This window comes from Biomphalaria glabrata, chromosome 10 (genome assembly GCF_947242115.1).
Source record: "Biomphalaria glabrata chromosome 10, xgBioGlab47.1, whole genome shotgun sequence".
NCBI classification, from domain to species: domain Eukaryota; kingdom Metazoa; phylum Mollusca; class Gastropoda; family Planorbidae; genus Biomphalaria; species Biomphalaria glabrata.
In genome coordinates, this window is record NC_074720.1 from 45,340,273 (window position 1) to 45,367,459 (window position 27,187).

At 35.3% G+C, this 27,187-nt stretch overlaps 1 long non-coding RNA gene and 1 pseudogene across 1 annotated transcript; one reads left to right on the forward strand and one right to left on the reverse strand.

The window, feature by feature from the left end:
* LOC129928685 (mitogen-activated protein kinase kinase kinase 13-like) lies at positions 1 to 27,187 on the forward strand (annotated as a pseudogene).
* Positions 1,805 to 9,825, reverse strand: LOC129928693 (uncharacterized). The gene is made up of 2 exons (XR_008780167.1): positions 7,634 to 9,825; positions 1,805 to 2,297 (listed from the first exon to the last, which is right to left on the reverse strand). It is a non-coding gene; the product is annotated as an uncharacterized LOC129928693 (long non-coding RNA).

The following is a 27,187-nucleotide window of genomic DNA, read 5'->3' on the forward strand; positions in this document are numbered from 1 at the left end:
GCGTTTCCGCGGGGAAAAAAAATGGGGGTGGGGAAGATTTAGATCTAGTTGCTCCATAAATCTAGAATCTATGTAAGAAGAATAGAACTACAGAAAACTGAAAAATATCCTTGGTAACTGATAATTTAGTTTATTTGATTTCATGGCTTTTCAAAAAAAACTTTTTTAAGCTTACGGACAGTCAACTCATTTGTTTTGAAATCACGGAAATGGCAACACTCAATGTTTGTCGTAGAAATAGAGGGAAAATTGATAGATTTCAAATTCCCATATATCAAGTCTAGATCTAGATCTAGATGATTCTGTTGATTCTCTTGCAATTGAAATTAGTAAACAGATTCTAACTGACGATTTCGGTAACCTAAAATTTTTATAAATAGTTAAAAATACTTTCAATGAGATGAATCTGGTAGATCTATCATCTTCTATAAGTAAGTATAAGTTCTACTAAGTTCTAGACATCTCTCTTGTCTCTACTACTCTGACTCTATCTAGTTACTAGATAGTATTCTTTATTTCTTAGTTCTGGACTAACTCTTGACGTCTTGAGTCTCTTGATCTTGAGCTAGGCCTAGTACTACTACTAGTACTCCGAGTAGTACTCAGTGAAGTCAGTGTGTAGTAGTACTATTAGTAGCACTCTTAGACTCTAGTAGTAGTAACTAGATTCTAGATCTAATCTAGATCTACAGTAACTTACGTTTATCGAACAAGTTAAGCTCATTCGCCGACATTTTTTATGTTTGAATTTGTGTATCTCCGTAAAAATTAGACCTAGAAAAAAACTGATTATATCTATGAACTCCTCATCCATTTTTCTTAAAATGTAGATATGTTTTATTCTATTACTACTCAAAGTTAAACTTATATTTGATGTTAAAGTGAGTCAGGTCGATGATTTCAAAAGCTTAAATTATCGAACACTTTTTTTACCTTTATCTTATCTTTTCGAACATATTAAGAACTTATCGAACACATGAGAAGTATGGTGTTTAAAAGTGTTATAATCTTAAAATTTTGTGAAAAGTATGGTGTTTCAAAAGTGTTATTTAGTATAATCTATATTTTTTTTTATTTATATCATTTTCTTTTTACGCCATGTCAAGACAAACAGATTTTAGTCATTTCCACATGGTCCACATCGAAGGAATCTATAATCTATCACTGATCAGCTCTGCTTAGAAACTGACGGTGCTAAGCCCAGTAACGCATTATCGTAGTACTTATTTAGGTCTAAGCTATTTTGAGTCATAAGGTCATTAATAAATTAAATCCAGATATTATCTATTTGAGGGAGAGCCTAATAAGCTTTGGTAGCCAATAGATAATCCTCCCCAAGTCATTGCAGGACACAACAGTTTACTTGGTTCACCTAAAAACAAAACATACAGTACGCGGTCCTACGGAACTAGCCGCCGATCTAGCACGCTCAGTGTATGTAACAGCCCAAAAGTCAGTGCTAGATATTTTTCGATCTGGGCGGGGAAGGGGGGGTTGCTGAAAAGCTATGGTAGCTTGCGAGCTGTGTTACCTATAGATGTAGATAGATCCGCCCTCCCTAAACCACCTGGTTGACCAAAAAAAACAACCGTATTTTAGAGCACGCTTAGTATTTGTCACACACACACAAACAACATATCTATATATTGTGATGTTGCTAGTTCAGGCTGTCTTGAAGTCAACCAATTACTCTGCAATCGTTTGGGTGTAATTGTTCGGGTGTATTACGTGTAGTTGACCAACAACACAAACAAGAACTGGCACATCGATTGTAACAGGTGAAGAGATGTAGTCAACGATGATGAACAAGTTAATATATATTTATTATGATAAAAGGCCACAGTAGAAGTCTCTGTCACTAAACACGTCGTTACCCTGGAGTGTTCTAACGCTAACTGATTTTCCGGTCTCTAACCCAACATATCCCAAACGTCACTAGTCCCGTTCAATATGCGTCTACTATGGTGCGTCGCTAAATAACTAAAATAACTAACCTATATAAATAAGGTGTCTAACAGATTCCTCCCCCCCTTGAAAAAAAAATATGTCAATATTTTTCCACTACTGTCAAGTCTTACAAGGGCATTTTCAATTTAAGGGGAAGACCACAAACATAAAATCTTGATCTCTTCATCTTGACATCTTCATCTTGACAGTTCCTCATATTCATGTCAATGTTCATAACAGTTCATAACATTCCAGAATCATCTTCATTGGTACACAGTTCATCATGGAGGAAAATGTGGCATCTTATGGGCATGTCCTACACATCTCAAATGTTCTTTACTGGCAGTAATCTGATAAAATACAATATTTCAAAAAACAATTACAAACTTTATTTACACATTCAATAAATTTTTTTTTTTTTTTCTTACCACCCTTTTATACGCTTTTGTCCATTTTTCTTTTATACTCACCCTTTTCCATAGAACTAACTTTCGTCAATGATATATGAAATGATTCACACAAAAAAAATATCCATACTTACTTTTAAATGCTTAACATCAAATTTACTTATCTCCCTTTTTCATAACATATAAATGGTGTCACTATATTAATATATATTACATACTCAATATAATCATAGTTTATTTACAAAAGTATTTCATTTCAATGTCATTCTAGACAATAGATCAGCTACAATATTCACAGATCCACTAATAGCTTTCACTTCAAATTTATATTCCTGTAGTGCTAAGAACCATCTATAAACACGACTGTTTTTCATGCTCTTTTGCTGTATATATTGAATAGGTTTATGATCAGTTAATAATATGAATTTCCTTCCTATTAAATAGCTCTCTAGCTTAGTAATTACCCATATTACAGCTAAGGCTTCTCTTTCAATGACACTATATTTTTTTTCTGCCTCTGACAATTTTCTGCTTACATATAATATAGGATGTAAGTTATCATAGTTCTGCATTAAACAACCACCAATAGCATTACCAGATGCATCAGTTGTGACATAAAATATTTTGTCTTTATTAGGTAGTCTTAATATTAGTTCATGACTAAAAACATCTTTAATTCTGTCAATAGCTTTCACACATTCCTCATTACAAACTACTTTTTGAGGTTTTCCTTTTTTAAGTAAGTCATTTAGTGGATTCACTATTTCTGCTAAGTTTTTTATAAACTTTCTGTAATAATTTACTATTCCTAATATGCTTTTAATTTGTCTTTTTGTTGTAGGTATTTCAATATTAAGTACTTTCTTTATGTTATCTTCAATAGGGCTAATCATGTTGTTATTTACTTTATGTCCTAAGAAAATTATTTCCTCCAATCCTATTTCTACTTTTTCTGCTTGAATTGTAAGTCCACTTTCTTTTATTATTTTGAATACTTCTTTTACATCTACCAAATGTTCCTCCCAACTATTATTAAAAATACATATGTCATCCAAATAGCAAATAACATTTTCTTTGTTTCCAATTATCATGTTCATCATTCTATTAAATGTGGCAGGTGCATTTACTAATCCAAAACTCATATAATTCCATTGAAAAATACCATATGGTGTTACAAATGCTGTGTAAGGTTTTGCATTTTCTGTTAAAGGTATTTGCCAATAACCTTTAGTTAAATCTAATTTAGTAAAAAATTTTGCTCCATTTAATTTATGTAAAATATCCTCTATATTTGGCATTGGATATGGGTCAAATTCTGTGATGTTGTTAAGTTTCCTATAATCAATACATAACCTTATATCTCCATTCTTCTTTTTGGCTATCACAATTGGTGAAGCATAAGGAGATGTTGATGGCTCAATTATACCTGATTCTAGTAAATTGTCTATTTCTCTCTTTACTTTGTCTTGTAAATGTAGCGGTATTCTATATGGCTTAAGCTTGATAGGTTTTGGATCTGTTACTTTAATGTCATGTTTAATAATATTAGTTTTTCCTGGTATACTGGAAAAAATTTCTTTGTATTCCTGTATTATTTTAGTTATATCTTTTGACATTTCCTTAGTTAAATTATTAAGATTAATCTTTTGCCAAGTTTGATTCTCTTTTGTTTCTATTACAGGTATTTCCTTAATATCATTTTCATTGTGATTTTCATTTGTTATTATCATCAAGCATTCTTCTCTTTTTGAAAATTTATTTTCTATTTCCTCCTGAATGTTTTGTATCAACTCATCTTCTCTATCATGATACAGTTTCAAATTATTTATGTGATATGTTTTAATTTTCCCATTTATTTCAATTTGATAATTCACATCACTAATTTGTTTTATCACCTTAAATGGACCTTTCCATTGTTTACCAATTTTATTTTTCAGGTCATTTATCAATATTAATACATTGTTTCCTACTTCTAGTGTTATCAATTGTCTTTTCTTATTTATATTCTCATGAGCACTTTGTTTGTACTTCTTATTGTTGTTATATGCTTGAGTCCATATTTCTTTCAATTCTGTTGTGATTGTTGTTTCACTGTCATTATTTAATTTATTCTCATTGCCTATTAGATTTTCTTTAAAAACATCTAATTCATCTCTGGGTTTTCTTCCATGTATTATTTCATATGGTGAAAATTGTGTTGCTTCATGGATGTTGTTTCTATGAGCAAATAGTACATAGTTAATGTAATGATCCCACTTGTTCTGATTATTCTGAATTATTTTTGTTAGTGATCTTTTTAATGATCCACCATATCGTTCACATAAACCGTTACTCTCCGGGTGGTAAACCGAAGAGTATATGTGTTGTATATTGTATTGTTTAGTCCATTTCTTAAATTGTTCTGACTTAAACTGAGATCCCTGATCACTCAATATAATTTTAGGTATACCATGTCTTGTAATTACTTTTTGAGTTATGGCATTAATGATATTTTCTGCACTTGTATTTGATAATGGGATTGCCTCTGGATATCTACTAAACATGTCTATTACTGTTAAAATGTATTTGTTATTATTTTCAGTTTGAATTAAAGGACCTATTAAATCAATAGATACTTTCTGAAATGGTGCTGTAGGTTCATCCATTTCTTGAATAGGTGCTTTATTCACTAGGCTTTTGTTAGATCTCTTTTGACATATGTCACATGAGTTTATGTATTTGTTGATTGTTGCTTTCATTTTGGGCCAAAATACTTGTTTTGACAAATTCCTATAACATTTCTTTACTCCCCTATGTGCTGCTAAATTATTATCATGTGTCATGATTAAAACATCTTTCCAATATTTCTGTGGTAAGACAAGTTGTTTTATTTTCTTGTTATCATTACTTGTTTGTCTAAACAATATTTTATTCTCTATACAAAATTTCTCCATTGGGTTATTATTGTTTTTATCTGATATTCTTGAATAAATTTTCCCAATAATATTGTCATTCATTTGTTCTAATGCAAATTTGGGTATTGTTTCTTTTTCACTTTGAGATATTTGTGTTTCAAGACTATTTTGTGTTTCATTTTCTATCTCTCTTTCCTTAGTATCTGTATTTTCTATTTGTATTACATTACTGGTTTCTTTTTCTTTATCATTACTTATTACATTTATTGTATTTTCCTGTTTCTCATCTTTTTTATCCATTGATCTTGTTATTATCATACTTGTTATATTTTGTGTTTCTATGTTTTCATGATTTTGTCTTATGTTTTTGTATTTGTTTTGCCAGTCTTCTAATTCTTTTCTTGAACATTCTTTAACTCCTTTTATGTTTCCTACTAACATATCATATCTCATTTCTGGTATTGCAATGCCATCACAATAACCAGTGAAAAATGGAGTTTCAATGTATACCCTTATAGCTTTAAATTCCCTTACAGTGCCATCTGCTAATTCTACTTTCTTAGTAAATCCTTTATACCAATGAGGTTTGACAAATTTAGTTTTTACTGCCAAAGTGTTACAACCTGAATCCCTGATTAATTCCACCGGAATTCTATCTACAAACCCTGGGTACACTGCAAAATTGTTCCTATTTCCTTCCATGAAATATATCCTATCTGTACCTTTATTTTTGTATTCCCTACTGTAACTTCTATTTCTATAATTTCCCCTGTCATTCCTATCTCTACTCCTATATCTATTGTTATTTTGTTCATTGTATCTATTTCTACTTCCAGACCTACTATTCCCTCTTCTACAGTTAGCTGCTATATGACCTTTTCCTTGACATTTAAAACAGGTTATTTCACTATATTTTCTATTTCCACTATTTGATCTGTTTCTATTTCTACTTCTATCAACATTTTCTTTGGTGTATCCTATTAAATCTACTTTGCTCTTATCCCTATCAGAAAATGGTTTATTTGGATAGGCATTTTTGTATACTCTCATTATCTCTGTTATTTCATCTATAGTTTTTGGGTTTCTTTCTCTAATAAAAGATTGTAATTGAGGATCACATTTATTTACAAAGTTGTCCACTAGAATAAAATTTTTTAATCCTTCATAAGAGTTATTCACTTTTTCTAATTTTACCCACTTATTGAAGAAATCCTTTTCCATATTAATGGTAGTTTGGGGTTCTATTTCTAATGATGGTATATTGTCAAAGTATTTCTTTCTAAAAGTTGTAGCATTATGACCATATGCATTTAATAACTCTCTTTTTAAAACCTGATAGCTATCATCAATATGATGGTCATGATTTTGGCATATTGTTAGAGCTTGACCATGAACAAAGTCTATCAGTATTTCAGACCATTCTTCTTCAGGCATATTAAATGTAGACATTTTTGCCTCATATCTTTTCAGGAAATCACCAATGTCATCCTTCTGTTCATCAAAACTTTGTATTTTTCTCTTTAGCCATGTCTGTGAATTAGGGTTGTCTCTTTGAGTGGTATAATTATTTGAGTTATTTGTGTTATTTCTTTGTTCAGTTTGGGCTCTGGCTTGTGCTGCGTCCAATCTCATCTTCTCCATTTTAGCTTCATGCTCTCTCTGCCTTTCTTGGTCTTCTTTTTGCTTTTCATATTCTTCCTTTCTGATCCTTTCTTGCCTCTCTATCTCTTGTCTTTGATGTTCTTCTTGTCTTTCTATCTCTTCTTTTTCCCTTCTTATTTTATCTTGACGTTCCATTTCTTCCCTCACAACTTGCTGTACATAAGCGGCTAAGTCTTTTCCTTTTAACTCCATGGCCTTTCCATCCTGCATAGCTGTTTCCTTAACCTCCTTAAGGTCCACATATGATGATGTAGCCATTGTGTTTTATATTTTATATATATTTTTACTTAGCCTATATTGGTTATGGCTATACTTTAAAAGTTTTTACACACTTTTATACCAGTTTTAAGTGTTATGTCTCTATCTATAGATTTAGTAAATGTGTAAATCTAGTCTGAGTTATTATGGTTATATTCAAATCTGTATATTAGGTCCAGTATTACACACAAATTTAAATCTAGTATATTATAGTATGTATAATAATACTATTTAGATCTATAGTTATCAAGAGCACTATGACTTTTAGATCTAGTATGAATAACTATGATCAATTTTAAAATCTGGTATGACTGAAGTCACAGTGAAGTGTTTAGAGTAAATTCAAAGACTGTCTAGAGTCTAGATCTAGATTAGATTATGGTTCTATTTAACCATACGAAACAAATATGTGTATACAGTGTCAAATATATCTTCAACAAGATATATATATCTAGAATGTACTACCTTCATTCATCTTCAACTTAATAATATTTAAGTAGAGTCTAGATAATTAAATTGTACCAAAGAGATGTACAACAATTTGCAGATCTAAATTTAGCCAGACGATAGTGTTTGACTACATAGCCAGTTTCGGCATTATTCTCATGGCAAAATCATATTTGATTTTAACCGCTCAAACTAAAAATTATTTTAGTCTGATTCACAATGAAAGAATCCTACCCGCACTTTCTATCATTAAGTGAAAAAAAAATACAGATCTAATTAAATTAATAAAAATAAATAATTTAAAATAATATAAACAAATGAAATAATTAAATGAGACTATCGCTATGGGTTGGGATGTGACAATATGGCACACAATGATAACGTCACGAAGTAACTAGGCAACAACGGATATGACGTTTACACAAACAAAACAAATTACAACCCTAAATGTATAATATAGCTTTTCATCTAAATTACGTCTTCTACCCCGACGGGTTTTAAGGCGCACCACCTGATTTTACTCAGGCTAACGTACCAAATTTAGACAAAATCTATTTCTAAGGGCAATCTAAACATACACTAATAAGAAAAATGGCACTTAGCTTTTGATAAGAAAGATCCCTTTGTTCGGACTCCCGAATATGCTAGATCACAACAAATTCCACTGCCTCTCTTCCAGTTCTGACTCTGTTCTCCGGTGCTACCAGTATCCCACGTAATGCCACAGATGTCCTGATATGCCACAGCAAAATGTTCCAGTTCCTTCGACGACTGTTGATGACCGTATGTGTAGTTCCGACGACTTTGTGTACACAGTTACTGACGAAAAGGTTAACGGTTCTTCTGGCGATGACTTGATTTGTTTAGATGACTACTGACAAATAACAGTCTCTTGACGGCAACTTGATCTGGACGACTGACGAATAACGAATTTCTTGACGATGACTTGATCTGGGCTGACGAATAACGACTTTCTTGACGATGACTTGATCTGGGCTGACGAATAACGGTTCTCTAAAATAGTTCACTGCCTCTGCTGCTACTCTGGTAGTACGACGAAGTTTGCTGTTGTACGTTGCTTCACTAGACCAACTGTCCAATGTAGACTAGGTGAAACCAAGGTCACCTCCGACGACGTTCCGTTAGACGATTAACGGTTTTCAACGAAATTAAGTGGATGTAGCTGTTTCCACAACTTCACTGCTAACAAGTCTAGGTATGGTCTAGACCGACGAATACTAGATATATCAATGTTCAGTACTGATAAAGATTACTTTACTAACCTTCCAAAGGTTAAACACAGTGACCGTTATAAACGTGGCAAGCAACCGGTTCAATGAGCAAACTGCTCCACAAGAATCTCTCCAAGGGTAAGACGACAGAGCGATTTCGATTTAGTTAGCTACCAAACTTGTAGTACTCACAATACTTCTGACAGCGGGCAAACTGTCCTTCTCGAAACTGACGAGGTAAAACTTGATACTCGACGTGGCTCCTACGACGAAGAAAAAATATGTCCAACAGGTTCACTAACGATCTCTCACCCGTTATGAATGAACGGTTTCTCTGGTTGTAGGTCGATTCAGCATATGAAGATCAGGCGTTGCGATGATTACGGTCCTGACGAAGGTCACCCTGAGTTAACGGCTCGTTGAACGTGCGATCAAACAGGCGATGACTGTATGTAGATCTAGAACAAAGTCACTCTGCGATACTGCTGTGTTCAGCCGTACTCCGATGAAATCTTATATCTTCGAGTGCACGACCCTCACCTGAGTAAACGTTCTGCTTCGAGGTCCGGTACGATGTTCGGACTTCGGGCGTCGGGGGTCGCCACTGTGATGTTGCTAGTTCAGGCTGTCTTGAAGTCAACCAATTACTCTGCAATCGTTTGGGTGTAATTGTTCGGGTGTATTACGTGTAGTTGACCAACAACACAAACAAGAACTGGCACATCGATTGTAACAGGTGAAGAGATGTAGTCAACGATGATGAACAAGTTAATATATATTTATTATGATAAAAGGCCACAGTAGAAGTCTCTGTCACTAAACACGTCGTTACCCTGGAGTGTTCTAACGCTAACTGATTTTCCGGTCTCTAACCCAACATATCCCAAACGTCACTAGTCCCGTTCAATATGCGTCTACTATGGTGCGTCGCTAAATAACTAAAATAACTAACCTATATAAATAAGGTGTCTAACAATATCTATCATGCCTAGTGTTTGTGACCTAATTAGCGGCTTGACCTTAGGTATTTGTATGCATAGGTTACCACACTCTCTATATACATGAAATTTTAAAAATAAATCATCAACCTACTCCTTTAAAAAAAAAGGGTCATCACCAAAGAATAATTTTAATGGAAAATATCTTTTTCTTTCTTTCAGGAGTGCAATGCCCAGAAATAGACCATCATTTAGACTAATTCTCATGCACATTGAGATTGCCTCTGCTGAATTACTTCGGTTCAGTCTGGAGGACTTTTCTGAATCTCAAGTAAGTCCTATACTGATTGACACTATGGGTTCTGTCATTATCAACAAGAAACTCTTAAGAAATTATCTGAGGTGTTCTCATTTTCCCAATTAAAATATACAGATGAAAAACCTACCTTTGTGCATTATGCATATAATTGTACATTATTATTTGAGTAAAGAGCAGATGGCTTCCTGACTTGTCATATTCTGCTAGAAAGTTTGTCTTTTTATGGCATTTAACGTTTAACAGTACATATTTAATAATGGCCTCCTTCAGTCACAAAGCAACTATGGATCATCTCATTGAAATAAGATGAATGCCTGGGCATCAGCTGTGGTCAGAATGATATTGCTTTCTCCATGCAGCTGATGTATCCAAAGGAGTGGCAAGTGCTGATACAGTTTGGTATCAGTGGTGTTGCAGGCTCTGCAAATTGCCTAAGTGTTGCAGTCTCCTGATTTTTTCTCAGGGTCAACTCTCGAAACCTTTCACATGATTGGGTATAGCTGCAAGGCAGCAGAGGTTTGAATTCAGAAGTTTCCTTCTCCTAGGTGGGTACAAAGAATTGATATTACTCTAGTATCAGCATCTTGGTTTGTCATCTGAAGTTGGCTTTGTACTTAATGTAGCTGTGTGATAGCAATGGTAGAGCCAGAAGTGAACTTGTGCTTTGAATGGAAAAAAAAAGAGACAGCCTCTTATTTTCTAGCCTTCTTTTACACTCTGAGAGAGAAAAGCTTTTACACTGCAAGTATCCCTGCTGCTATATGGTAGTAATGGTGACCATCTTTCAGACTATTCAAACTTTTTATTCTGACCAAATGCAGAAATAAAGCAAATTTAACTTCTTTCTGTTCCAGCTCTGGTTTATCTTCTAATGTCATTAGTTCTTAAAGTGAACCAATTCCTATCTAAATATTTTTTCATGATACATTTTTTTTTCTACTATATATATTAAAAAATGTTAAGAAAATATTTAAACCTTTTTTGCTTAGGAAATTTGGAGGAAAGAGATTCGTGAAAATTTCCAAAAAATGAAAGCTGAAGGTTCCAACTTACCGCAGCTAGAAGAAGAGCTTATAAAAAGAAGAAAAGAAGAATTAAGGTATTTTGTATGGAGAAGATTTGTTTGTTTTTTTTCTTTCTCATGAAATTAAGATCATTTATTTATGCAACTGAATTATTTTTTTTCATTTGACTTTTAAGTACTTTGTTTTATTTTTAAGTAAGACATAATAGACTTGACAATTATATCTCATGCCGTGACTTGTATCTATATAGACTTTGACTAAACATATAGTAAATTTGGATATTTCCATTATTTGTTGCTATGAAGTGTTAACTGTTATGTTTCAATATAAAATTATTTTGTTTAGACATGCACAGGATGTCAGAGAGCATTATGAAAGCAAGTTGGAGCATGCTAACAATTTGTATATGGAATTAACAGCTTGTATGCTGCAACTGGAAAAGAGAGAACGGGAGCTCATCAAGTAAGGACATGTTCTTTGGTGTTAATGTTAGTCATGCTTTACAATGTTTTAGGGGTGCTTTTCTCAACCTGTGGGCCATATCACAAAAGGACCCGCTAACAAGGACTTGACTTATTCCTGTGCACTCCCAGGGTAGCATAGGGCCACAATCACCACCAAACTCTCCACTAAACTCGGTTCTGAGCAGCTTCCTTCGCCTGTCATTCAAGTACCCTCAGCTTCACTGATGACTGACCTCTTCCAGGTTTGCGTGGGTCTGCCCACTTTCCTCTTTCCTTGCAGATTCCAATCAAGTTCGTACCTTGCAACATTGGTAGCTGGTTTTCGCAGGGTGTGTCCTATCCAGCTCCACTTTGGCTTTGTGATGTCTTGGGCTATGGGCTTTTGTCTAATTCTCTCCCACCAATTGCTGACAAGGAGCAGTCACATATCTGGTCCCTTTTTTTTTTTTAAACTTTCTTATGGCAGTATTAATAAAATTACTTTATATTGTACAATTAAATTTTACTAAGATTATATAATAGTTATATTTATTTATATTATATTTATGTTAATTTTTGTTGTAAATGTTCTTTTTCAATGGATACACATTTAGATACAAGTAAAGTAACTTTAATGTTGCGTATACTACCACTTTGGAAAGCCTTACTATTTTACTATTGATATAGATGTTTTGTATGAACCACAGCATAAGCACAGTATATTCTATTATAGATGTATCTAAATAAGTGTTTCCCAAATATTGGAATATAAATATTGCACATTGGAAAAAATATTTATCTGAATATTTATCTTATTTTTAAGGTAGAATATTCCTTACATGTAAAATATATAATTTGTAAAACACTTTCTGTTTTGTATTAGAATTTATGCTAAGATAAACTGTTATTATAATTAACCCATTAGCTCCTTCTGCAATCTAAAACGTTTTCTCCTGTCATTGTTGTCGTAAACTGTTGTAGAACGTTTCTAAAATCCCCTTTTTCAACATAGGCCTACTTGCTTTAAACTTTTTTAAATAGAAGATTTCTCCTAGTCTCGTTGCAAGCATGACTATAAATCATTGTGAAGATTATCGATTCTATTTTTAGTAAAATCTGGAAGATTTTTATTGTTTAAATAATTTTTCAAATGAAATGGCCCATAAACCCCAGTGTATAAGCCCCCACCTGAGAAAATGAGTTCTTCTTCTTCGTTCTCATTGTTATGTTGTAGTGTTCATATGACTAGAGATGAACTGCGCAGTGGTTTCCATATAATTTTCTTTCTATTGGGGTGATTTGGGGTCAATGTCTTATACTGGCCTCTTGGTAGAGAGAGCAGTTTTGGAAGACATTGTCGGCATTTTGTGGGAAGCGTGGTCGAGGGGCTAAGTGCGCTTGAACTTGGCTTGTCTCGGCTACCTAGAAGGGGGCTAGAGGTTCGACACCCGACTCGGGCAGAGTTGCGTTTACTGAGCGCCTAAAGGCAGCACGGAAAACCAACTCCTAGATACCCCCTCCCCCCCACCGGTCCACAAATGAGATTGGACCAGAGCGCTCTGAGCATGCTAAAAGCATGAAAGTAGCGCTGTATAAAAGCTATAATAATAATTTTCTGGTGATACTCCACATGGGCAGATTTCACTGGTTCCAATTTTGAGCTTCCGGTACATTTGTTGTTGTATTCTGTTGTGTCCTGTCCTGAGTCGAAAGATTAGACATTGGTCTTGTCGGGATAGCTTATAGTAAGCGTCATCTTTCTTGTGATTTGGATGGGAGCTCGTCCATTTCTCATTTATTTTATCTACAATTAATTTCTTCATTTCTTCTGGATAGAGTGCAGAGTTTACTTGTGAGTTTGTTCTCCCACTCTTGGCGAGTGTGTCAGCCTTCTCATTTCCTGCTAGTTGTATGTGAGCTGGTATCCACTGAATAACAGTTTTTTTTTGCTGTTGTTGTTGAGCTTTGTAAGTGCTGTTCTGAGGTTTTTAATGTAAGGGGAATCAGAGTTTTGCAAGCTTTGGAGGGTTGTTTTCGCGTCTGTTAGAAAGACAATCTGACTGTGAGGAGAACTTGGATGATTTGCTAGCATGGTAGCAGCTAGTGCTAGTGCTTCCCTTTCTGCTCTGTGACTGTCAGAGAGCTTTCCAGTTGCAATGGATTTTTCTAGTTTTCCTCCATCTGGCCATTCGATAAGTATTCCAGCTCCTCCATTTGTGGTGGCTTTATGGGATGAGCCATCCGTGTAAACTCTGATCCACTGATTGCTAGGGTAATTGGTATGTAGAAAACAGTTCACTATTTCCTTGAGCTCTGTTGGTCTGTAATCAGATTTTCTTTTTATGTTTTCAACATGGTCCCTTATAGTAGGAAGAGGGCCTTCGTCCCAGGGTGGAGATTCATTATAGTGTATCGAGGATTCCAGAGTAATTTTTTCAAGTTGGTGTTTCTTTTTTAGGCTTAGAGATTCCTGTATGAAATTGGTTCTTTTGAGACGGTTTTTTGTGCCAGTTTTGTGGATTTTTGTTCTGAGTGGGTGCTTCTTCAAGGTTTCCAATTATCTTATCTTATCTTATATAATACAGACGTTACTTCAAAAAAGAAGATGATTACGTCCTACGCGTCATGCATTTAGTCATGCATATTAACCAATGACTTAAATTCTGCCAAGTCACTGGTTTTCCTGGCTAGCTCAGGCAACCCATTCCATGCTCTAATTGCACTAGGAAAGAAGGAGTATTTGTACAAATTTGTCCTAGCATATGGGACGAGGAATGTGCCTTTATCTTTGTGTCTTTCAGAGTATTTTATTAAATTTTGTTTTTGTATTTGAAGATTATGGTTCAGTGTTTTATGTATGATTGCTACTTTACTTTTGAACCTTCTGTCCTGAAGGCTTTCTAAATTTAGTGATTTTACTAAAGGTGTTACTCTAGTCAAATGTGAATATTCGTTTGTTATGAATCGCACTGCTCTATTTTGTGTCTGTTCTAGTTTCTTAATGTTTTCTTGAGTTGAGGGGTCCCAAACAGAGGATGCATATTCTATTATTGGCCTAACCAAGGTTAAATAACATTTTAGTTTTATGTTCTTATTTGATTTATAGAAATTTCTTTTAATAAATCCTAATGCTTTGTTTGATTTTTTTGTAGTTTCATCAATATGTGGATTCCATGACAGTTTTTCATTTATTATAACACCTAGGTATTTTGCGTTTTTAGTCTGTGTTACTGGTTTGCCATGAATAAGATAAGTGGAATTAATTTGTTTTAGTTTTTTTGTTACTCTTAACAACTGACATTTTTCTGGGTGGAAAGACATGCTCCAATTTGATTCCCATTTCTGTAATTCATCTAATTCTCTTTGTAAAATATCTGTGTCTTGTGTTGTTTTTATTGTTCTATATATTATGCAATCATCTGCAAATAATCTGACTTTTGTTCCTGAAGTAATGCAATTTGGTAAATCATTTATGTAAATTAAAAATAGTAGTGGACCCAAGACTGTTCCTTGAGGTACACCTGAGTTTACTGTTATCGGTGTTGATTTAGAGCCATTTATTATTACAGTTTGTTCTCTCCCTATCAGAAAGTCCTTAATCCACTGATGCAGTGGACCATTAATGCTGAAATATTTTAATTTTTTAAGCAAACTATGGTGGGGAACTTTAGTGAATTGGGAAAGGATTTTTATTTCTCTTCTTTCATTTAGAGAGATCAGGGCAGCGGTTTCCTCCATAGCTCTTATGGGTGTTGTTTTGATTGCTCCTGTCATTATCCTTTGACCAATATTTTGAACCTTGTCTATTTTTCTTAGGTTGGTTTGGGCTGCTGAGCCCCATGCTGTGGCACCATATTCTAGTACAGGTCTTACATAACTGGTATAGGTCTTTTTCAGGATGTTGTGATTAGCTCCCCAATCTGTGCCAGCTAATTTTTTCAAGAGGGATAGTCTCTGGATGCCTTTACTCTGTGTTTTATCTATTTGTTTTTTCCAGGTTAGTCTTGGGTCATAGGTGACTCCAAGATAAGTAGGGCTGTCATTTTTTTCTAAAGCTTCCTTATCTAATGTTAATTTTATTGTTTATTGTTTTGTTGACAGTGAGAATATGGTATATGTGGTCTTTTTTGTGTTGATGGACATGCCCCAGTCTTTGGACCAATTATTGAGTTTATCAAGAGCATCTTGTAATCGAAATTTCGATGTTCCTACATATTCTTCTGTGCTAATTATGGCAAGGTCTTCTGCATACATGCTGCTTTTAACTTTTCTTGGTAGGTTTTGATTTAGATCGTTTATGAATACTAGGAAAAGTGTTGGGGATAGGACTCCTCCTTGGGGGACGCCATTTTTTATACCCACTTTGTGGCTTCTTTGTCCTTGCATGCAAACTAAGGCTTTTCTATTATTTAGATATTCCTTTATCCAGTTGTACATTCTGTGGGATATGTGATGCTGGATTAGCTTGAGCAAGAGACCTTGTTCTCAGACTTTGTCAAATGCTTTTTCTAAGTCAACCCACACAATTGTTGTTGGTTTCTTTTCTTGAAAGCCGTCTTCTATTTCTTGTGTGATGAAGGCAATTTGATCTTCTGTTGATCTGCCTTTTCTAAAGCCAGCCTGGGCTTCAGTGAGTAGGTTATTTGACTCAAGGATCCATGTCAGCCTTCTATTTATCACTCTTTCCATCAGTTTGCAAGTACAGCTAGTGAGGCTGATGGGATGGTAGCTATCCAGTTTATTTCTTGGTTTGCTTTGCTTTAGTATAGGTATCATAATGGCTTTTTTCAGATGTTTGGAATTCTGCCAGATTTCCAGCTAGCATTGAATATTTGTAGCAGTTTTCTTTTGGCTTGAGGACCCAAGTGAAGAAGCATGTCATTTGATATTTTGTCCGAGCCCGGGGCTTGTTTTGGTTTGAGGACTTTTAGGGATTCATCTAGTTCCTTCATTTTAAGATTAGTGGTCATTCCCAAGGAGTAAGCTGGATTGTTTTCTTTAATTTTATCTGGGATTTCTGAGTTTACATCTTTATTTCTACTTTCATTAATTTGTATTTGTCCTACGCTTTGGAAAAACTTAATGAATTCATTTGCTGCTTCTTGGCCTTTCAGGGGTTTGTTGTCCTTTTCTATTACTATAGGAGTTGTTCTGCTTTCTTCCTGGTTGAGACATTTGGCTATACGCCAGAGTTTGTGACCATCTCTATATACGTTTAGTTGTTCTCTTTTTTCATGCCAACTTTTCCTCAAGGCAGAAAGGTAATTTTTCCTGAAAACTGCGTTAGCTGCTTTTAGATTTATGTTATTTTCTATACAAGGGTTATTTTCTACTTTTTCTGGCTTCAATAGTGTCATTGAGGAGTTGTTGAAGGTGATCAGACCAGTTGGGGATATAATCTTTACTTGCTCCTCTAGGAATTGATTCCTTAGCTGCTAGGAGGATTGCTTTGGAGAAAGCTGAGTATGACTTATTAACCTGATTTGATTTGCAGTTTATTGAAGTTGTGTATAGGTCTGTGAGCTTTGAGAATAGGTGCCAGTTGGCTTTTTTGTAGTTGCATCTGGGGATGGTGGAGTTTTCTGATATTTTGAAGGAGGTATCGATACTGATCAATATGGGTCTGTGGTCACTGGTGGCTAGCTGGTCTGCAACTTCTCTGGTGCACTTTTTGGATAAGTTGTCAGTTGCAAAGGCTAGATCTGGAGTGGTTGATGTTAGCCAAGCTCTTGAGAAAAAGGTTGGTTTATCCTCAGGTTTATTAAGCAAGATAAGTCTGTTCTCTGCTTGCCATTCTTCAATTTCTTCTCCCCTGGCATTTAGGTCTGGCTATCCCAAGCTCTGAGAGTGACTATTCATATCTCCTAAGATTAGACAGTCTTCTTGGTCAGGTATTTGTATGTGGTCAATCTCGATTTCCTTGTCTGGTGGGAAGTAGCAGTTAAATAGATAAATATTTCCATCTGGGAGAATTAGCTTAGTTCCCATTATTTCTGATTCTGAGGAGTTGGGCATAGTTATGTCTGTGGTAGGAATATCATTTTTAATGAGGGTGGGGATTCCTCCTTTGGGTCTGATTTCTCTATCTTGTCTGATGCAGGTGTAGCCTCTAATGGAGAAACGAAGATTACTGTTCAAATGAGTTTCTTGGATGCAAGCTACATCAATTTCTTTCTCATGCAGAAATATTTTTAGAGCTTGTTTTTTCTTTTGGATGCCCTCTGCGTTCCATTGTAAGATTTTTAGACTTTTGGTCTTGGAGTGTTGGTCAGTAATATTTACTTTCTTGTCCCTGCTCCTGGCTCCACAGGCAGAGATAGAAGAACCACCAGCTCGCTTGTGTGGGCTCCTTCGAGGGGGAGAGCCCGGCCCCCTACCTGCGCGGCAGGATGCCACATCTATTAGAATCGTTACTGAACTCCAACATAGATGAAGTTGCTTGTCAATGTGTTATGCGCCAGGAGGCCCATTGACTCCGACTTCAGCCTGCTTTTCTTTCTGGGTGTGCTCCCATAACCTTTGATCATCCAAGATCATCTGCAAGGTAGCAGGTGTTTATTTTCTGAGTTTTCTCTCCTAAATGAACTGCTATCCCTAGCTAACGGGTTTCATCTACCCGGGTTTAGAGTTAGAGCGCCCTATACTTGCTTTTTGCAATCATTTCCCTGGATTTCTCAGATGTTTTTAGTAAATATTCTAACCACTGGAATACTTCACCTCATCCTCCATGACTGCAAACCAGTTGGTCCTCAGCTGTTTATTTGCTATTCACAGCTAACCCTTATATCTAAGGGTCTTTCCCCTATCCGCCACCTGGGGACGCGCTTGGTAGAAGGTGGTAGCTCCCCCAAGAGAAAATTAGTATTTTTGAAGCTTTTTTTATATTCTAAAGGTATTAAAAGTATATATTTTTTTAAACTAGACATATTGTTCTATTTTTTAAAGTTGTTTGTTTATTTAGTATTAGATCTTAAGTTTGATTACTTTTTCAAAATATTTATTTTTTAGGATTCAGGGTTATCCCTCTTTGATTAGGGCCTTGAAAGGTTTTTTTTTCTAACTGGAAATAGAAGCTATTGGGTTAAAATATGAAAAAAAAAAAAAAATGACTACATGATTTTGGGTCCTTGAAGTGCATATCTTATTTAAATCAGGCCCAGTATTGGTAAGTTCAATGCTAAAAATGAATTTTGAACCCAAGATTGATTTCAAGTTATATAAAATAATTTTGGATCATTTTCAGCTCTTCATTCATTTTTTTTTTTTTTTTTTTTTTTGAGACTATCTCTTGTTACTTATGCATGATGTTGATATTTTCTGTATGATTATTTTGTATCATGGCGAACATTGAATTTTAATCATGAAATTTTTTTTTTATCAGACGAGAACAACAACTGACTTTGTACAATAAACATAGAAAGAGTATCGTTCGACCAATCATAAAAGCTCAAGAAAAGTTAGATCGACTTGGTAAAAAACGTACACATAGGTCAGGGTCTGAAGTCACGACGTAAGTAAATTTTCTTGTTGTGTGAGTGTATCTTTATATCCACAATCTATAGCTCACACTCCACTATCATACTGCAAGGGATCCTTGGCCATGTAGATATAAAGCATCAAGAGAAATGAAAAGATAGAATTTAGGTATAGAATGAAATAAAGAGACAGATTTATGGACAAAAAGGGAAATGACAAGGCACAGTCTTACAGAGGGAAATGACAAGGTAGACATAATGTCAAAGTCAGGGTCATTAATTGAGGAACTGGAAAGACTTGTAATCTATAACACTGTTAAGTAAATATTAACTAGCAATCATAAAGAATCTCTTCACCAAATGGTATTAAGATGCACAGGCTGAGTTTTGTATAGATAAATGACCTGCCATTAGACCTATAAATGTTTGACATATCAAATTTGTATATGTCACAATATGAAAATGGTATTTAGAAAAAGAAAAAAAGAAATTAATTTTAGAATATATATGTGGTTTTTAAAAGATGAATAACAAGAGATGGAGATGAGATAATAAAAATAAAGACTTTTTATTTCTCTTCTGACTTTAGGCCAGACTCTATGAAAAACACAGAAGGGAGCATGACAACTAGCTCTGAGCTGGTACCACCGTCTCCTACGAAATTGCTCACCAGGAAGTCTCGTCATCGTTGGAATAACAGCAGAGGGTCTATGAAAGACATTACCTCTGCTCAAATCTCAATCTACATATGAAGCATCACTGGACACCCAAACATCAGACAAACTTAACCCTGCAGGGCTTCATCCTACTGACCATGCACCCTATCCTGGGACATTTAAATTTTTGGGACCTGCCACTGCAATCGGGGAGTATCGAAGTGAAGATGAAGCGATGGCCAAGAGACAAGGTTAACTCATATGGAAAACAACATTAAGAAACGTCAGGAGTGTTGTAGCAGAAACTCATCCACTTCTGCCACCAGGCACTCGCCAATCTCAAAACACTCACCTGTAAGTAAACACTTACCAGCATCAAAACAGAACTCTTCATCCTACCAAGACAATAACATTAATGATGTCTGCTTTGGCTGTGATGGTGGCTGCAGTGATGCTACTTGTAGCAGAAACGCTCATCCCAGGTCAGTGCAGATGTGGAGAACACATGTGACCAATCCCCTCTGTCCAGCCCAAAACAGAACTTGGAAACTATGAGTGAAAAATCCTCTCCGGATATTGACCTCTCATCCCGACCTGAAACTGGGTCAGGTTCATGTTCTTGTTCACCGGTTACCTCCCCTGCTGAAATACTGGAGGATCAATCAAAACCGGTGCGAGAAAAAGACTCATATAAAAATTTAAATTACTAATCAATAGCTCAGCCACTGAAAGTTGTCATTTAACATCTGGACAGAAGAATAGAAGCCCCTCCAGAAGGATTCTTGAATCTGATTTGATGGAGGGAAGGAGTTATAAAAACATTAGAGGATACAATACGCTAGGAAATTTAGAGACCAACTGTTTCCAAAGTGGAATAGAAAAAAGAAATGAGTCACCAGAGAAGACCAATGCTCCGAAGAAGTTTAGAAATACAAAGGTTAGTATAGTAAAATATTGTATCAATGTTAAATGACCATTTTTGTTGTGTAGTTGTGTAGGTCTTATCTACACTGATCTTAGTAAAATCCTGACTTCCCTGTTACTTTGATCCACACTGTGTCAGTGGAAGTCTTCCAAAGTTGTAGTTTGATCATGACTCAATTATTTATTCCACACAGTGTCAGCGGTGATAATCCCCATATCTTGATAATAAAAGACATAACCATATAAATTTCACTGAACCGAAGGTTAAACACCAGTCCACTAATCAGGACTGAAGTGCCAAAGTGTTCTTGTATCACATAGAATAATCATTTAATTGGTTCCAGGTCACTTCATCCCATGGTCATTTCATCCGCTAGTCATTTCATTCTCTAATCCATCAAATTATAATTGTAAAAAGTATGAAATTAACAATATTTCATATATTTATTTTTATTATTACACATTATAATATAATAATTATAATAAGTATAATAATAATAAATATAATAATTACACATTAATAAATAAGAATAAAGTATAATGTCAATATAAAAATTGTTTTTGCTTGTTAATTGAAATCAATAAGATAGTCTATTGATAGTAGGTACAGAAGATCTTTTGATTTCTATTGCTGTACATTGTTCCTAATTTCTCGGCCAGTGTTGCATATGTCTTGAAGTCAGCGTTTATTAGAATAAATAAAATGTTATATATTAGGGTTTGAAATGACACACACATATTGAAGAAAAAAAGTTGGACAATGAAAGATAAAGTGAAAGATGGCAGTCAGGTGATACTTTATCTGCGATATGGTCATAAGTATTCTAACTATTCTCATCTCTCAAAAGATTTACACTACTTCCACCACACCTTGGCCTTTGATGATAAAATTATGAGAGCAGAGTGGCATGATCATAATTATTCAAATTGTACTTCTATTTCTAAAAAGATTTTCCCCACTTCCACCACGCCTTGGCCTTTTGTCATTACATCACGCAATATGCACAGGATAATATTGACATCCCTACAACAAACAGAAACTATATAACTAAATACAAACCCTGCATTACAATATATTGGGGGAACACTATAAACACTATAATAACATGTTCAAAACATTAAAAAAAAATATTCTAAATAAGAATATTTATATATTATATGCAATGAGTGCTTAAAGGCAAACCCTTAACAAAACAATTATACAATGACTAAAAACATTTTTAATTGGGAATGTTCTGACCAAAAGTAAGAGGGATGAAATAACCAGTCACCGTGTAATTGGACCAGCCAGTTATTAGCACCAAAATGATCATTTCCTGGTGCGGTCAGATTAAACACAAGTCTGTAAGGTTATACAGCCTTGTATGAATTTTTATCTTCAGCCTATATGGTTTGTTAGTGGGATACTTATAAAATCACAGATGATAGATTTGTATGTTTGTATCATTTTTCTTATTTCATCTGGTTTGTAAAAAACAATACTTGAAATAAAAAAAAAACTGAAGGTGAAAATGCTCCTCATGAGTTATGAAAATATGAAATCAAGATTAATTTGTTAAATATTAAATCCATTGCCATGTCTTTTCAATTGTAGCAAGGATATCAAGGCGAATTATTGCAAATGTATGTAGGCTTTGCCCCTCACCACCCAACAAACAAGAGGAGAAGCAGTCTTTATAAGACATGTATCTAGAAACTTTCATTTGAACATGACAATTCTAAATGATTACATACTTCCTTTGAATAATTATTGTATTTGCAATGTATGCAAATTTACTTTCTTCCTCTATGGGGGACATTGCCTGCCAAACTCCAGTTGGTGCCTTCTGGTAACTTGAGGGAGTTTACCCTCTTGAATGTTTTGAAAAGAGCTAACATTGTGAAACATCTGACAGTCGCTGGCCTCTGCAGGCTAACTGGTGATATGCTAGTGCAGGCTAACTGGTGATATGCTAGTTGGTTGTTTGGGGATAGCAATGAGCTGTGGCTTACATGGTTCTTGCATGCTTGTCTGGTTTAAGGGCTGTGATTGTCAGAATTTAGAGCTACTGCTGGAGTTGATCTGCTGCCTGTTCTGAAGACTTTTGAAGGGTCGAGCCTTTCTCATATGTGTAGGTTCCAAACTAGTGGTATTAAAAAGGATCTCTTGCCCCCCTTCACTTTTGTGGATTAAACCCTGAAGATGATGCTTCCTTCCACCTCACAATTATTTGGCTATGTGAGAAAAATTGTCAGAAATGAAACATTCTATATTTTCTTGCCAAATGTTTTAGTGTTCAATGTACAGTGGATATGAAATAATAATAATAATCTTTGTTATCTGTAAAGACACTTGTCTTACAATTTGTGCATTACTTCAAACAAAACATTATAACTATAGTAAACCAAAATGTACATTCACACCAGACTCACTCATAATTTACCTGTGAAAAGTTTATATCAGATAGTTTCTGTGAAGTAAGATTTCATTCACATAATACTTTGTTCTAGTTATCATCATTCATTATTTTTATAAGCTCTAGCTTAGGATTGCACTAGACAAATTGTTAACAATCTGGGCCAACTTTGGAAATGTTTTGACCACTTTCTGAGCCAGGAAATTATTTGATGAAATATTTTTAAAATCTTTAACATAATTTGGATAAAATAAATTATACGTCTTGAGTTAGTTTTGTTTTATATGTTTTCTTCAGAAATTTAGCATATTACCTCCTAGTTCAAACATCCTGCAGGATGACAGGTTTGAACCCAGGGCCATTGTAATGACAACCAAAGCACAGACCACACTGCTAAGAAGCCATACTTACTTAGTAGTCAGTTCTTCCATCCATCCATCCCAGTGGCGCTACAGCCCATGGAGGGCTCTGGCCTGCTTTAACACATCCTTCCATTCAGATCTCTCCTGGGCCTTTCGTCTCCACACCCTAACCCCAAGCTGCTTCAGATCTGCTTCCACGTCATCTATCCATCGCATTCAGGGTCTGCCTTTGGGTCACCTGCCTTTTGGTTTCTGCCTGTATACGATTTTCGCCCCTCTGTTATCTGACATTCTTTCAAGGTGACCTGCCCAACGTAGTCTGTTCTTTTTTATTTCGTTCACTATTGGTGGGTCTTCATATAATTGATATAACTCATGGTTAGTGCTGTCCTCCACCCTGTTTCATCCTGTTTGGCACCATAGATTTTCCTAAGAATTTTTCTTTCCCAAGTGTTAAGTAAATTTTCAGATGTCTTTGTCCAGGTCTCACTTCCATACATTGCTGCTGGTCTTATTATGGTTTTATATATTATTTTCTTGGTTTTCCTTGAAATCGTTTTGCTCTTAAGTAAATGGTGGGTGCTATAAAATGCCCTGTTGCCTGTTGCTATTCTTTCCTTTATTTCTGTTAGTAGGTCATTTTTTAAATTAATAGTACTTCCTAGATATTTGAAAGTTTGGACGTTTTCAAATTCATGGTCTTTGATTTTGATATTTTGTCCCTCTGTTTGATTGTCTCTTGTCATTGTGATGTACTTGGTTTTACTGTCATTGACCTCAAGTCCTGCTGGTCGAGATGCTTCTTCTAGTTGTATGAAGGCTCTAGCGATGTCAGAGGTTTCTTTACCCAATAAGGCAATGTCATCGGCATAAGCAAGGTATTGTAGAGGTTGGCTGTATATTGTCCCTGTTGGTTGTGGACCCATGTTTTCTCTTTTGAAGTAGTTAGTAATAGTTCCCCTTGTGTTTATGTGTATATTTCTTATAACTCTCTCCAGTGTTAAATTGAAAAGCATGCAGGAAAGTGCGTCTCCTTGTCTTAATCCTCGTTTAATCCTAAATTCCCCTGAGTGTTCTCCTTGTATTATGACTTTGCTTTTTGAGTTGTTTAATGTCATATGTATAAGTCTTGTCAGCTTGTTGGGTATTCCAAAATCCTGTAGAGTGTCATATAGGTATTTCCTTCTGATACTGTCATAAGCCATTTTATAGTCTATTAAGAGTTGGTGGATTGGTATGTTGTATTCATGGCATTTTTCTAGTATACATCTTAGTGTGAAGATGTGGTCGGTTGTGGATTTTTTGGGTCTGAATCCACATTGGTAGTCACCTAAGATTTCTTCTGAATATTTTCCAAGTCTCTTAGTTATAAGCCTAGACAGTATCTTATAAGTCACATTTAGTAGAGAGATTCCTCTGTAATTACAGCACTTTAACTTGGATCCTTTTTTGTGTATTGGGGTTATAAGAGCCATTTCCCATTCTGTTGGTATTACTTCTTCTTCCCAAATTCTTGATATTAGTCTGTGTATTTGGGAATGTAAGTCTTTCCCTCCATATTTAATTAGTTCTGCTGTGATTTGGTCCTCTCCTGGTGCTTTGTGATTCTTCATGGTCCTAAATATTTCTGATGTTTCAATGAGTGTTGGAGGGTTCACTAAGGGATCTGGTCCCCCATGTGGCAGTTCATATTCTCCATTGTCTCCATCTTCAGTGGTATTTAGGATCTCCTCAAAGTATTCAGCCAATCTCTCAATGACCCTGCTGTTTTCTGTAATAATCTTTGTTCTCACACATGTGTGATCTAGCTTGAAATCCGTTCTTTTCATCTTTAATTTTCATATACATTCCTCTCATGTCTCCCTCCTTTGCTAGTTCCTCTATTTGAGTAATCTTGGACTTTTCCCATTCCCGTTTTTTCTTTCTTACAATTTTTGTGGCCCTTCTTCTTGCTTCATTGTATTGCTGTCTAGTGTTCCTGGTTTCTCTCTGTAGCATTATCATTCGGGCATTGTTCTTCTCTTCTATAGTTTGTCTGCATTCATCATCATACCACCCTATTTTCTCGTTCTTTTGTTTAAGTCCAACTACCTCTTCTGCTGTTCTTTTGATAGCATGCTTTATTATTTCCCAATGCTCATTTATGTTATTTTTGCTGTCCTTTTCTAATGTTGTCAGTTGCATTTGGAGTGCCATTCTATAAGTTTCTGCAACAAGTGGATCCTTTATGAGTTTTTGACTATCATATTGCTGTGCTCTCTTTCTTTGGTAATTGTGTATGGTACTTATTCTTTGTCTAAGTTTAGCTTTTACTAGTAGGTGGTCTGAATCAGCATTAGCTCCTCTGAAACTTCTAACATCTAGTATGTCTGATCCATGTCTCTTATCTATGAGTATATGATCTATTTGATTCTGGGTGTTGCCATCAGGTGATATCCAGATTACCTTGTGAATATTCTTATGTTGGAATTTTGTGCTGCTGATAGACATTCCTTTTCCTGATGCAAAGTCCACTAATCTTATGCCATTATTGTTGGTCTCTTCATGTAAGCTTTCTTTGCCAATTATTGGTCTGAATGCTGGTTCCTTTCCAATTTTTGCATTGAAATCTCCTAGTACTATTTTGATGTCATGCTTTGGTGCTTCATCATAAATTCTTTCCAGTCCATCATAGAAGGCTTCTTTTGTGTTATCATCTGCATCTTCAGTAGGGGTATGGACATTGATAAATGATATGTTGAAGAATTTTCCTTTCAAACGTAGTGAGCAGAGTCTATCACTTACAGGTTTAAATCCAATGACATTACCTACCATTTCCTTTTTAACAGCAAAACCTGTACCTAAGTTGTTAGTGCTTCCACCACTATAAAATATAGTATACTCCTTGGTTCTGAGAATGTCCGAGTCTTTCCACCTGATTTCTTGTAGGGCTACAAGGGGTATCCTATATTTCTTTAACACTTCAGTAAGTTGGGCTAGCGCACCTGCTCTATAAAGGCTTAGCACGTTCCATGTCGCAAAACAAAAATCATGTCCTTTTCCAGGCCTAGGTCGTTTTCCGTTGAGATCTGTCCAGGTTTTCTTGTGTGTATTAGCTTTCGTAACAGTATTTTTTTATATGACAGAGTTGTTAGCCCTGTGCATAACCATCTGGGGGGCTGCCCCTTTCAGCTCTCTGGATAGCTGCCTTTATTTTCGGGTAAGGTGCCCTAGCTTTTGTGGATCCCTCCACTTCCTGCAAGGCAGCAGGTTTGATTTTGGTCCAGCCCGGGTATTTTATTTCCCCGGTACCCACCATATCTGGAGGGCATTCCCCTATCCGCCACCTGGGGAGGCGCTCGATGGGAGATCAAAATCTCCACACGAGAGTCAGTTCTTCTCTTTAGATAAAATCTGTGAAGAAAACTGATGAGATTTTATGTTTAAAGACAAATTTAGATTAGGTTTAAAGAAAAATTTAGATTAGGTTTAAAGACAAATGTTAAAAAAATAAGTTCATCCACAGTAATTATAACTTCAAACTAAATGACAACTGTATGTTTTGATCACACCATTTTGAACTGTCCCCACAGCACTCTGAAGATTCATGCTCAGAAGAAGTAGGAGACGTTAGTGAGGATGATGAATCAAGTAGCCACCCTCCCTGTCGTCAGTCTCTCTCAACTCTCAGTTCTGAAGGTGTGTTGTCTGAGGAGGACATGACTAGCAATCGCTCTGGTCATCAAGATGGCAGTGGTGATAATGGCTTGTTGTCTACGGGTAGTGCAGAAAATTTACAAGCAGAGTTGACAAAGTTTACAAA